The following is a 14,264-nucleotide window of genomic DNA, read 5'->3' as shown; positions in this document are numbered from 1 at the left end:
GGCTACATCCAGAAAAGGCTGTTAATAAAGAAAAGATTGGCTTTTTTCTGCATTCCTCATACATGTTACAATGCAAAATGACATGTTCAACAGATTCTATTGCTCCAGAACCACAGACAATGAAGTGAATATTGAGGATGGGACTGGTTGAACTGTGAAGGAATGGCCTTCCCCCAACCTGGTGTTCTGAATCTCAGCTCCCATCAGCCCCAGCCCATATGGCCAATGGCAGGAAAGCTGATCTACAGTTTCTGCTAAGTGATGGTGTTTCACAGGATCTCAGTCAGGAGTAGTTTACAAGTTAGCTTTATTACGGAGGTAGCTGGAAACAGCCTCCATATGTTGGATGTTCCACACCACCAACAGATTATGTCCTGTGGCTCATTGTGTGATTCTCCTACAAGGTGTGAAGAATTATGTTGCCCAGTGTGACAAAATCACCTGCTTCTTGGGTTAATCTTTTCCATTATATTGATATGAATGTCAATATTTTCATATTGACATTTCATATTGACATCAGGAAGTTAGGAAGGGTTAACTGTGGATAGCAGAATATGTGTGTGTGTGTGTGTGTGTGTGTGTGTGTGTGTGTGTTGTTGCAAGTGTGATTCTTCCTGGGGGAAAGGCAGAGTGAGTGATGTCAGAGGAGGTTTTTTTTTCTGTTTTGACAGTTTTGAGGGAAATATGGTTTGGAGTTTGGCGAAAGATCATCTTAATTTGTTGGAGAATTTAGAGAGGTAGTGAAGCAGGTTTAGGCTATTTATTCATCATCCATGTAAATGATAATAATATCTATAGCATTGAAACAACATCTCGTAAATAATAAACTTTTATTTTGTGTTATTGAGTTAAATCTGTGTGCAGTTTGGTTTTTGTTTATGTTACCGCATACGTTAGTATTTAATAGCCAGCACCTAGTTCCCCAAACTAGTAATTATAGTAGCAGTGACAAATTTGACACACTTGGCATTGATTGTGAAGGTATAGACCGTTGGTTAGGTCAGTGTATACAGCTGTTTCGGCAGTGACCTCCTACTTCTTGGACTTATTATCTAGGCATGAGGGGATAATAGGGGAAAGCCCAGAGAAAGGAGGGGTGGCTCTCCTACACAGACTTGCCATTGGTAGAGAAATTCTCTTCACATACAAAGGACTATATAATGAGCATTGTTTTATGTTATGACAGTGGCAAGACGAAACCATCGTGAGGGGTCAGATCAAGCATCAGGCCTGCTGAAATGAGAAATACTTCAGGTTTTGTCAAAACATTGCCAAGCTGTTTTATGGGAGCAGGAACCTTTCTGGATGATCTGAGGGGACAGGCAGGTTCTACTAGAATGACTTAGTTCAGACAACACATTTCTCAGTGGTGATTTAGAACTCCACAGTGGAGTTTTTACACCACCATTGAGAACTGTGTTGTCTGGTGGGAAAACGCTCCATGCAGAATGTCCACGCTGTGCAGAAGAGAGTTCCTGCACAACCATTGTGTTGTGTGGTGGGCTCCGTGGAGTTTTCCATTGCATTGAGTTGACTTTTCCCACTGGCTACAGAGTTCCCTGGCAAGAGCGGCAGCAGGGGAAAGTGCCACAAGAATTGAATTTGTTTGTTTTTTGCAGTAATGGCTGATGGGATACTATCAAGAGCACTGGGGGAGGAGAGAGGGCAGTGGATCTGTCAATCACATGTCACGTTGACTTTTACTCAACTCCACAGTAGCCCACAGTCACGCAATGGTGGAGTTAGAATATGCTGTGTGGGGAGTACCCCCTTAAAAACTCAACCGTTGAGTGTTTTCACACTGCATTGACTAATGCGTTGTCTGAACTGAGCCAATGCATCCCATTTATTTATGTATTTATTTATTACATTTTTATACCGCCTAATAGCTGAAGCTTTCTGGGCAGTTCACAAAAATTAAAACCATAATAAAACAACCAACAGGTTAAAAATACAGGCAGGCCAATCATGGCCACAGTATTCCGGATGCAGCCTGGCCGATACCTCATACAATACATTGCAATGAATACAGCTACTGTATATCCAAGCAATTGCCTTCCTCCGCTTGAAACAGAAGGCACGTCAAACAATGTTGTCACATGTCTAAGGTTCTCCACAATAACAAATATTCTCTCAAGGTGCGGTAATTTTTAATGATGTGTAGCGACTCCCTGTACAAAATTTGTCGCCATGCCATTTTGAGCTTATTGTCGTGCTGATGAAGCCTTTGAATTGATAATGTGACGTCTCCAGCTTCCTTCACATCCTGCTGAGCTTAGAACCTGAAAACTGCTAGCAATTAATCAAAAAGTTTAGGTTCTCATACATTCATCTCAAACGCAACATGAATGCGGGGGAGGAGAGATCACAAGCTTTCCCGTGATATTCCCAGCTTGGAAACCTCTGTATAGTCGCTCTGCTGAATTGATACCATTGAATCTAAATACAGGGTATGCCATTTTCCAGGGCATTTGGATGGTGAAGGCTGCAGTTCGGTACACAATTACCTGAGAGGAAGTTGCTTTGGGGAAGTGCCGTAGCTTAAGGATAGAGCACATACTTTGCATGCAGAAGTGTTCAATATCTCCAGGTAGGGCCGGAAAAGACACCAGTCTGAAACACCTACCCACTAGGTTGGTTTGTTTTCAAAAGGACTGAGAGAGGGCTAGTTGGTGGTGGCTGTGGGGGGACTGGCTGGTGGGAGAGCCCCCAGGAAACCAACTTGCCTGGGGGCAGGGGGTCAAAGGTAACGGCAGCCCCCTGTACAGTTCCATATTATTCCGCAGCTCTACATTGTGCATCTTATTGAAGTGTTTTCATTTTGAGTTCTCATGTTGTCTTTATGTATACTGTCTGATTGAGAGTTTTATGGTTTTATATTTTGTATGTCGTTTTTAATGTTTTAATGTTTTCATCTTTTGTTAACTGCCCAGAGAGCTTCAGCTATAGGGCCATATATAAATGTATATTATTATTATTATTATTATTATTATTATTATTATTATTATTTTGAAAAACTCAACAAGGTTACTGGATCCTCAACTGAGAAGACTGTATTTCAGAAATATCTAGCTTGAATTAATGGCAGCCATTGAGAACAACTAGAACTTAGTTACTGAGGGCATAATCCTATGGAGATGGCCATAGCCTCTGAACTTGGAGGGTTATAGCCATCCAAAGCAGAGTGGGAGGGAAATCTCATTCTGGCTAGATGGGCTTTTTTGCCCATCTAGCTGAGATATCAGGAAGGGGGAGGGAAAGAGGCTGGGGAGGCCCGGGGAAACAGCATAAGGCATCCACTCCCCACCCACCAGCATGAATACTTTCCTGTCTGTTCAAGGTCACCACCTTGGAGTGATAGTCAGCATGGTTCTCTCCACACTGGCTGTGTGGGGGCAGGGAACTCAAATCTTCTGGGTCCGAGACTGTGCCAAGGGGCCATATAGCATTGCTCTCCTAGTTAATGGTTGTGAACCGCCCAGGGAGCTTTAGCTAATGGGCACTATAGAAATGTTGATGTGTTTTTTTAAAAAAAAAATTGAAAAAATAATGCAAACCTAAGGTTGCATATTCATATAGAGCTTGTATTTTTCCCCAGTGGAATTGCTCCTTAGTAAATCTGTGCACGATTGTGGGCTATCGTGTCATATCGCATGACAAATCTTCAATGACTATTTTGCCAGTTTTTTTAAAAAAAACAAACCTCAAAATGTGTACATTTGAAAAAGTATACACAAAGTGCATACATTTGAAAAATATACATATACTAGCTGATATGCCCAGTGTTGCTCGGGTCCGTGAATAATGTTTATAACATTTATTTGATAAATAATAAATTTCTCTGCAAATTATTCATCTTTAGGTTGGTTGTTTTTAATTTGGTTGAGTTAGTAAATTGTTTTGTGAGAATAAATGGGAAATTGTGTTAATAAGAACTGTATTTTAAATTAGAGCTTTGTGATATTATTATTATTATTATTATTATTATTATTATTATTATTATATTTATTTGTATCCCGCCTTTTGCCCAATGCTGGGCCTCAAGGCGGCCTTACAAAGTTTAAAATATACATGGGGGGGGAGGGAAACAAAACCATAAACAATTAAAAAATACACAACAAAATTATAAGACATTAACATAGATGGAGGGCTGGATTATTCTCCAAAGGCCTGCTTGAACAAAAAAGTTTTAGCCTGCTTCCGAAAGCCCACCAAGGAGGGATAAACCACTTTTTTTTTTTTTTTTACCTGAAAAGCCTACACCTCCCATCATGCCTTGCCTGGAGCAGCCGTCTAAGCTTCAAAAACAATCAGGAAGCACAAACCCTTCTACCAGCTAAAAAAGATGCAAACCTAAGAATTTGTTTTCAAAAAATACCCAGCATTGCCCAGATATCTGAATAACATATAGTATTTATTTATTTATTTATTTATTTATTTATTACATTTTTATACCGCCCAATAGCCGAAGCTCTCTGGGCGGTTCAGGGAAGCAGATCTCAGTGGACGCAGGGAACTATTGTATACATGTGCTCTGAAGCTATTATTATGGGGGGGAAAGGAAAGGAGCCGAAACACAGAATACTTTATTGACATAATTTACTATATAATATCTACATTTAACAGGTTTTGGCAGAGAGCCAGGATGGTCAAAGCCACTGGTGACTTGGGCCTTTATTTTATTATATTAAACTTTTATTACATTCAATTTTTTTCCCCTCCCTTACCCTCACGACAACCCTGCAAGGTAGGCCAGTCCTAGGCCTGTGAGGTAACTTTAAAACAAATTAAATCAGATTCTTCCCCCACCCCTCTCTGTTTCTGAGGGAGCTGACTGACTGACTCACGGGTAGCTTGGTCATTGCCATTAGGGATGGGTCCAGATCTGTGACCTCCTTCCCTTCTGCTCCAGCCAGCCCAGGCACTCTCCTTTCAGGCCCAGGATGGCCACCTACTTCCAGATGATGGCCGCCAAAGCCTAAGTCTTCCCTGCTGCCCAAGGCACGCTAGGAGTTGTAGATGCAAGCCTAGCTCCCTGAATAGCAGGATAATCTTTGAATACATCTGAGGTGTGGTGGGAGAGCGGGCCTTCTTAGTTATGGCACCCTGCTTAAGGATTTCTTTTTCCCGGGCAGGCTTGCCTACTGACTGCATTAACGGCTTTTAAGTGCCAAGTGATTTTAAAAAGTAATAATTCCAAGGCCTTTTAACTTTATGAGATTTTTTATGCTGTGTTTTTTCTGTTATAAATAAACCCCAACATTCCAAGACAGATGCAGGAATTACTGAATAAAGTTTATGATTTTTATGTAAAAGCCTGACGTTACTATTGAAACACAAGAGTGAATGGAGGAATGACTGATAGCCGAGGCTAGAATGAAACGGTGGGTGGGGTTAGTGGCAGTTGGGGAAAGTCAGTTAGAAGGAGAACAAAGGCAGTTAGCAAAAGGTCAGGAAAGTGTGGGGGGGTGAGTTAGGGCTGAGAGATAGTGACATGCCAGTACTATACCTCTCAGCATGCCTCAGGTGCCCATATCCTCACCTCTTAGTGGATGCCCACAACCCTGGCTAAGTCCTGCTGGGACTGCTTCAGCCTGCACTTCTCACCCATAAAATGCTCCATCAGGAGCCTGTACTGAAAGGCCGGGACTCGGGTGGGCACTTACCCCCCTTTGTCAAGCTTATTTCTGGGCATGTTTCCTCCCTCCCTCTGTACTGTGTACTGCTGCCATGGTTATGTTGATAATGATAGCTCTTAAAGCTGTTTTCTCTCTGTGATTAAGTGCAAACTAGAGTTTGATGAACAGCTAGTATTTATAAAGAAGTGTGTTTTCCTCTAACCACCCCTTAAGAGAATAATAATAATAATAATAATAATAATAATAATAATAATAATAATAATAATAATAGAGTTTATTTTATGATTTAGCTTTATGTACTTGTGTTGGTAGCTCAGAATTTATAGTATTAATCTAGTTCCTTTCACTTCTCTGACCCAGGTGAATGGAGAGACATTCACGAACTTACATGATATTCCAAAAATAGAATAGTATCAATAAGGTGCTGCATCATCTGCAACCTAGGGGAAGATGAAAGGAATACAGGTGACGCTGCCCTGATGCATTCAGTCCTATTGGCTTGTTCCTGGTTGTTCTGCATTAACCTCTGCTTATGTCAAGCAAAGAGGGTCCTTTGAGACCAAAGGCTTCTCTGTCCAAGCAGCCCTTTCCTTCTCTCGGTTGTATTGAGAATGAGAAAAAATAGTAAGCTGTATGCTTTTACTTTCACATTAATGACAAGCTGAAAAACTAAGCCTCTAAATTCAAAGGAAAAATCCCTTCTCCTCCTAAGGCAGGTCTTTGTGTTGCAAGCAGTTCACAAACCTGCCTTCTGGTGTATATTTTCACCGTCTCCACATGATTTTCACCTCCACCATAATACATAATACAGGAACACGTTTCAGATTGTAAGCCCCTTAGTTAGTTAATGCATCTCTTGTGTTATTATTTATTAATTTCAGAGATGTATATGCCTTTCAACCCATTCCAAACTGGTTAGCTATTTTTTTAAAGAAAAAAGAAAGAGATACAATAAATAGTGGTTGGTTATGACTAGTTGAAGTCCCAGGCTCCAGGAGGAAGAAGGAGACACTTCTGCACAGCACCCCTGGTGCTCATAGAATCATAGAATAGTAGAGTTGGAAGGGGCCTATAAGGCCATCGAGTCCAACCCCCTGCTCAATGCAGGAATCCACCCTAAAGCATCCCTGACAGATGGTTGCCCCAGGGTTGTGTGTATGCAGCAGAGAGAAAGAGAGACAAGTTGCATACAGCCACCACTGTGAGTTGGGATATGGGAGTTCTGGCGGAGAGAGCCCATGGCTTGGCTAGCAAGTGAAAGCTAAGCTGGGGGAACTCCAGGGGAATCCATCAAACCCCAAATGGGCTGGATTTCCCGATGGCAGACATCCCTAGGCTGATATGGGAGCAGACATTCCTTAAGCTGCATAAAACCCAGACGTGCTTAAGTGGCACCTCTCATCTCAAAGTAGGATCCAGACTTAGCCTAAAGTAGACCTGTTGAAATCAATGACTTGATTTCAGTGGGTCTACTCTAAGTATGGCTAGGTCTGCATCCAACCCTCAGTATTTGTGTCTCCGCTAAATAAAATGTTTTGAGACAATCAAACCAAATCTAATAATAATAATAATAATAATAATAATAATAATAATAATAATAATAATAATAATTCTTACCCGCCTCTCCATTTTGATCGAGGCGGGGAACAACAGTAAACGGTAAAATACACAAAACTGAATTAAAACATAATATACATTGTTAAAACATCCTTTAAAAAATTCTAGAAACATTATAAAGATTAAACGATGCGTATATAGTTCCGCGTCCTCAATGCCAAAGATCTGTCTTTTGTCAAGTCATACTTGGGGTGGATAGACTCACCCAAGATCCCGCTTCTGCTGCCCACCTCCACTTGGGGCACTGTGTGAGTTTCTTTCTGGCCAAGGGGGCGCGCGATCCAGAGCGTCCATTGTTGGACACAGTGGAGGTTCTGGATGAGGGCAGACAGCTGCTGGGCAAACGCTGAGCCATAGGGTGCTCGAAGAGCAGGCCCATGAATGTGTAGCAGCCCAGCATACTGGGTCCAGGAGGGTGGACCCAGAGGATCCGCCAGACTCTCAGACCCAGTCAGGAACCCCCGGCATCCCTAAATCTTACTCAAGTCTTACTTTGACTGGGTGATGAGGCACAATTCACGTAAGCCAGAAGTCAATACAAATATCAGTACTTTCCAAAGGGGAATGGTGTGCAATGAAGCCTGCAATCCTATACCTACTTACCTGGGAATAAGCCCTATTGAACTCAATGGAACTTCGCTCTGGGTCAGTATGTGTAGGATTACACTATAAGGCAACTGCACATGTGATACCCGACAAAGATGTGGGATAACAATGCATGTGTGCTGTTCAGGAATTTAGAAAAATGTATTGATGAGAAAACTAAATCTGCTTTTGCACACAAGGGAGAGGGCCTTTTCAGTGGTGCCCCCCCCCCTCAAATTATGGAATTATCTCCCCGACAAGGCTTGCCTGGCGCCAACATTGTTATCTTTTTGGCACCAGGTTAAGATCTTTCTCTTCTCCCAGGCAGTTAACAACATGGGCTGAGTTTGCTCGTTTCGAACTGACCCCAGAATAGCTGTTTTCACAAGGATACTGTTGTTTTTATGCTTCTTGTGTTTTTAAATTTTGTATATTTGTTTTTAATGTTTACTGTTTTTAACTTTTGTAAACCGCCCAGAGAGCTTCGGCTATGGGGCGGTATATAAATGCTATAAATATAAATATAAATATAAATAAATAAATGCCCTTAATTAGACCTGTTGAGGAAGGTAAAACTATCTGTGGAAATAACGCATTGTTAGCATTGTTAAATGCTAGGGAATAGGGCAGGGTAGCTTCATTTGCAATCAAACAGGCTGTAACCCATTCTATAGTCATGCAGTTCCACTGAAAGCAATCATCCTTAAGTATGGTCTGGATTATAACCACTCTGGCTTTTGTTTGTTAATTTACTTATTCTGCTGACATCTCTCCTCACACATATAATTCATGTTCTCCTTAATGCAATAAAGTGTGCTTTATTTGTTCATAGATTATTTTGCTGTTTGGGGTCTTGACATGACTGTATTATTTACTTTCTCTCCTCCAAATCTATCTCGTAAATTTTCAATTCAACTTCCACCGTCCAATTTTACTTGTCTGATTGTTACTGCCACTTCTTTTTTTATCTTCTTTGGCGGTTTTTTGCTCCCTATATCTATTTTCCCATTTAGGATACAGAGAGACAAGTACCGATTAGCTATAACTCATATCTCCCTTTGCCAATGGTTGCAGCATAATAACTGTCCGCTGACAGACAGGATAAGAAGTCCGCAGTGACACAGACAAATAAATCAATAGGGGATTGGGAGACAGCCTATGTGCTGCACATTCTATCATGGAACACTCCTGACGGCTCGCTGGAGAACTTGCTGCCGCCTGCAAACTGTCTTTAATGAGCTCTGTTGTCTTTGGTGGCTCATGGTGACTAATAAACGCCTTGGACCCAATCCAGCCCTTTCTCCATGTGCTGAGACTATTAGTCCCAGATGGGGGTGGCCCTTTTCATCAACACATGCATCCATCAGTTTCATTGGGGTCATGATGAGCCCAATCTAGGGACTTTAGAACTTGTGGGGTGCTAGCCCCGTGAATTTGCTGAGCCGTCCTCAGCCGGCCCTGTTCTGGGAGCTGGCCAGACGAGCACTTGGTAAAGCGCACTTTCCAGGGCCTCTGGAATGTGTGCAGTTTCCCCGGCACAACATTAGCATAGCCAGGGGAATTGAGCACTTTTGGGAGGCCCCAGATAGCACCCTTTGCCTCCCCCACCATGCCAATCATGGACTTAAAGGCATGCGGGGACAGAGGAAGGAAACACGATTTCCCCAAGGCTGGGGAAACCACACTTTTGCCCCTTTACTCTAATAGCAGCCAACACCACCATTAGAGTGGAGGGGGAAATACGTGATTTCCCCAGCCTTGGGGAAATTGCATATTTTCTCCCTCCACTAGAGGTGGGGAAAGAAGGGAGATGGGGGGGGGGCAGAAGACCTGATTTCATCTGTTGATTTTGGTTGTTAGAACATAGTAAAAATGTTCAATCACATAACAATTTATGCAGTTCCTTATGTAAACTACATAACCCACACAATACTTCCCCACCTGCAAGACCACAAACTGTAAATGCTGCTTTTTCACAACAACAACAACCCCTGAACCTATTCATCTGCAAATTGGTAGTCTCGACACCCCTCTGTTCTGTTTTGTACTAGCTAAGTGGGTTTAAAAGGGATTTAGGTAAATTTTGAGACGCAGAGGGGATCTACACTAGTAAATGAAACGTTGTTTTTACAGTCATTGAATGTTTTGGTTTTTGAACGATTTAAAACATAGCAGTTTTTAAAATGTTTACTTACTTTTCTCTTTCTGTGGGAATGCATTCCTTTTGGCCACACTAAGAAAAGAAATCCGTTTGTTCTATTTCCCCCGTCTGCCAATTTCCCCTTCCACTTCCTCTTCTCTCCGAGAATCCTCCACCGGCAAACAATCCAGCAAGCAGCCTCCCAAAAGTGAAACAAAAAGTGTCAGCAAAGAAGAGGCTTGAAAGAAAAAAAAATGGCTCCAACTTTGGGTGCAGAAATTACATAAACATGCCCCCCAGGAATGTGATTGGCTAATTAAGAACTACAGGGAAACCATTTAATACGATGAAATCAGCCGCACCATACCAAATAGAACGACTTATTTCAGAGAAGTTCAAAATAAAAACCGGAGAACAGACAACAATAAAACGTCACAAACTGAACGTCATGTGGTGAAATACTACCAAACGCACACTTAAAAACGGTAAGACATGTTCTAACTTGACTAGTGTAGATCCCCTCACAGTCTCTCATTGGCTCTTAGCCATGATAGGTAAGTGAAAGTTTCAGAGCCAATATGTCACTGAATATCAGTTGCTCAGTACCAACATGGAAGAGACCTGTTGTATTCTTGCTCTGTGGGCCTTGACGGCTTCTCAGAGTTATCTGATAGGCTACTGGATGAAACAGGATGATGGGATAAATGGATCTTCGGTCTGTTCCAAAAGGGTTATCATCATATAGTGTTGGCGTAAAAATTATATAGGCAGGATCTACACTACTGTTTTATAACGGTATTGGAGTACACTGACAACTGTTGGGGCCCATTGACACACACATGCCATAAACCATTTTCAAACCATTTTCAGAATGTTATATCCTGCTTGGTGTAGATCTGGCCATACATATTTTAAAATTGAAAATGTCGTTCCTAAGGCTTAGTTACTGGCATTAAGAACTTTAAACTATGCTGGTATTTTTTGGAGTATTGTAGCCTCACCCTTTTGCCATTGCACGGGCACACCACTAGAATCTGCCCCTGTTTTAAATCAATATTAACAATTTTAAAATGAATACAGCTGCCCTTTCCAGAAAAAGGGTGAGCAAATATTAGAATACGAACTGTCCACCTTTGCTTTCTCTTTGTTGTTCTTGGGAAGGCTCGCTAGGAGAAACTTCCCTCAGAACTAGCCACTTTTAGAGGCATGATGAAACCAAAGTTAATCTGTGTGTGTGTTTGCTAACTGTTCTGCAGAATATTTACTAAAGTGCCACAGAAGATTGTAAACAATTAAATCCTTAATTTCTTTGACAGCATAAATTAACAGAGCACCTCTTGCCATTTATTTATTTCCTGACTTTTTCATTTAACTGCTAATTTATAAATAAAAATGTTTCTGACAGGTCTCTCTGCCTTTAGAACAAATTAGTGAAATGTATTGTTTGGATATAATTATGTGAGTTGCTGGGATGTGAATGTAGGAATAGAATGAAACTGTAAATTACAATTAAGATGTCTCTACCCAGCCAACGCTGATGCTATAAAATAGAAATGTATTGTATAGCTCATATTGCAGCTTGTAGACCAAAAGAAAAAAAGACACGGGCTCAGGTGCCCACAGACTATCTGGTGGCTCACCCCACATGCATGCTGGCATGAGGCAACCAGTGAGAATCCGGTGAGCAGAGTGCAATCAGGATGCAGGGGAGTTCCCCCATCTCTAGTTAGTTGTCATAAATCACCGACATTACAGAGATAAGCAGGAGGGAAATGTCAATAAACAGTCCGTAGTCAAAAGCCAAAGTTTCAGTTCGAAACTGGGTCAAAAATACTGGAATCAGGAAAGCGTCAAAGCGTAGTCAAAATCCGGTCCAAAGTCAGGTTAGGTCCAGGCAAGGTCCAGGAGCTGGCTGGCAAGGAACCAACGACAATTGCTTCCAGTAAACACCCCCAGCATCTCAGCCTTTCTTTATATTGTGCTGCTGATGCCTGAATGCCAGCTGTGTTGGATTGCAGTGAGCTCCTGTGAAGGGCTCCTCCCCAAACTCTCTCAGGCTCAGCTGTTCAGCCTTTCTCCTCTATCCCAAGCAGAGACACAACATTAATATTGTATCAAAATTCCAACTGGGCCCAGTCGGATCTGCCCAGCACTAGGCTTCCTAGCTCCTGGTGGGGTGGGGGACAAAAGTGAAACTAGAAGTGGCTCCCAAAAGTGAAACTAGAAGTGGCTGCAAAAAAGAGGCTTGAAAGAAAAAAACAGCTCCAACTTTGGGCACGGAAATTACATAAACATGCCCCCCAGGAATGCGATTGTCTAATTAAGAACTACAGGAAACCCATTTAATACGATGAAATCGGCCACATCATACCAAATAGAACGAATTATTTCAGAGAAGTTCAAAATAAAAACCGGAGAACAGACAACAATAAAACGTCACAAACTATACGTCATGTGGCGAAATACTACCAAACGCACACTTAAAAATGGTAAGACATGTTCTAACTTGACTAGTGTAGATCCCCTCAAGGTCTTGGGAGGCTCAGCAAAGGCTCGCACGGCCTGCCTCCTTGATATAATTTTCTTTTCTTTTCTGATGGTTTGTTTGGTTGAAATCTTACAGTAAAAAAAACCATTTTTAAAAACTTTTTCCCACATTTGCTTTTTTAAAATCTTAAATTCTCCCCCACCCCCCGAATATGGTGAACTTTGAGCATTTTAGTAAATTCATATCAAATCCTACTGTAACAATTTCAAACTCTTATGAAATAATGTTCTTACCCCTTCCCACATTGGAGAGAAAATAGGGGTAAAATAAATAGTTAAACAGGAATTAAAATGCCATTTTGGGTGTGGATTTCCCTTTTATTTTATTTATTTTTAAAAATCATGATTTAATGTAGCAATGGAAAGGAATGGGCATATGAGTGAATGCATGGGAAAGTGACCTGAACTGGAGATAGACTGATTCCTCCATCTCTACTCCTCATGTCCTAGGAAATATGAGCAGACTATATTTCCCTGAGGTGTAGGGGGGGGGGGGTGGACTTCATCGCAACTTCAGGCATTAAATATCTTCTTTTCCAAGCAGTTTGCCTTTTAGAAAACAGAGCTAGCAAGTATGAATATCTAAAAGGACTGTGGAAGTTACACTGCTGCAACATCATAGACCTAGGTGTTGGGGATATGAACCTTAAGGGAAAGCCGCAAACTTCTCTCTCCCTCTCACTCCCTTGGCATGTTGTTCTTTGGGCAAGCAGTCACTGAGGACCTCATTTTCAGGCCTCCTAAATATCCATAATTCATATTATATAGAAATGTAATGAATATAAAAATCTAATGGAATTTGAGAGTTGGACAAACCAGATTTATTAACGCTGGTTCCCACCTAAGTGTGATTTCCTGCACCTCAAACCCAGTAACAGATAATTCCCCCTAGACTGGTAGAACTAGAAAAGCTCTGAAACGTGTTGTCAAAAACAAACAGAATATCGGTTGTAGCACTCGGAAAGTCCTAGCTTGTTTGTGCTGGTTTTAATGGCACCCAGAAGATCGGAGAGAGCACAGAGACCTCACAACAACGGCTTGTTGTAGTTGTATACTGCATACTCTGCCTTCACGCTCAGTTCTTTGACCTACATCCTTGTTTTTCTCTCAAATTGTGTGAGATCTTTAATGCAGCTGCCCCTGTTGGGTGAAACCCTATCTATCACCACAACACCCAGTTCCCAAAGACAGGGTTGCCATTGTTCTGCTAGTGGTTGCACAGCTGCCAGCAGAGCAATTAGCACAAGCAGTGCAACTAACGGTTAGTCACAACGAGTTGCACAACACATTGGATTTGACACTAGCACAAGAATAGAAATGGGGTTTCGACAAGTGGTAGAAACCTTGCACTAGCTGGTCATGCTCTTGATACACTACCCTGGCATCCATCAGAACTATTTTAGAACTATTTTAATAAGCAATAAATAAGTCATACGTCTGTTCCATCCCATTTCTATATCAATCTGCAATTTAAAAACAAGTGCAATCCGCACGCACACAAATGTTTTTCAATAGGTACTTAAAAGCTTATTTTTGAATGTATTTTCTCACAAAATATGAACTTCTAAACATATTCCATCCTATAATGTGCATTTAGGTACCTTCTTTTTAGCTGATCACTTCAATGTTTAATCTGGAGAAATGCAAATTCTAAAAACAACAACTGTATCCCAGTTACTGTAGGAGAGGCAGATCAAGTCAGTTCATAATGGAAACAAACAAGAACAAATTCACCC

The 14,264-nt window shown here is 41.4% G+C and overlaps 1 protein-coding gene across 1 annotated transcript in view; it reads left to right on the top strand.

Annotated features, from left to right (window-relative positions):
- Nucleotides 1-14,264, top strand: part of CNTN5 (contactin 5) — a 447,440-nt gene that overhangs the window by 162,580 nt on the left and 270,596 nt on the right. The gene's annotated exons all lie outside the window — the stretch shown is intronic.

The sequence above is a fragment of the Elgaria multicarinata genome, chromosome 5 (assembly GCF_023053635.1).
Source record: "Elgaria multicarinata webbii isolate HBS135686 ecotype San Diego chromosome 5, rElgMul1.1.pri, whole genome shotgun sequence".
Lineage (NCBI taxonomy): Eukaryota > Metazoa > Chordata > Lepidosauria > Squamata > Anguidae > Elgaria > Elgaria multicarinata.
Note: the sequence above shows the minus strand (reverse complement) of the source record. Positions and strands in the feature narration are given on the sequence as shown.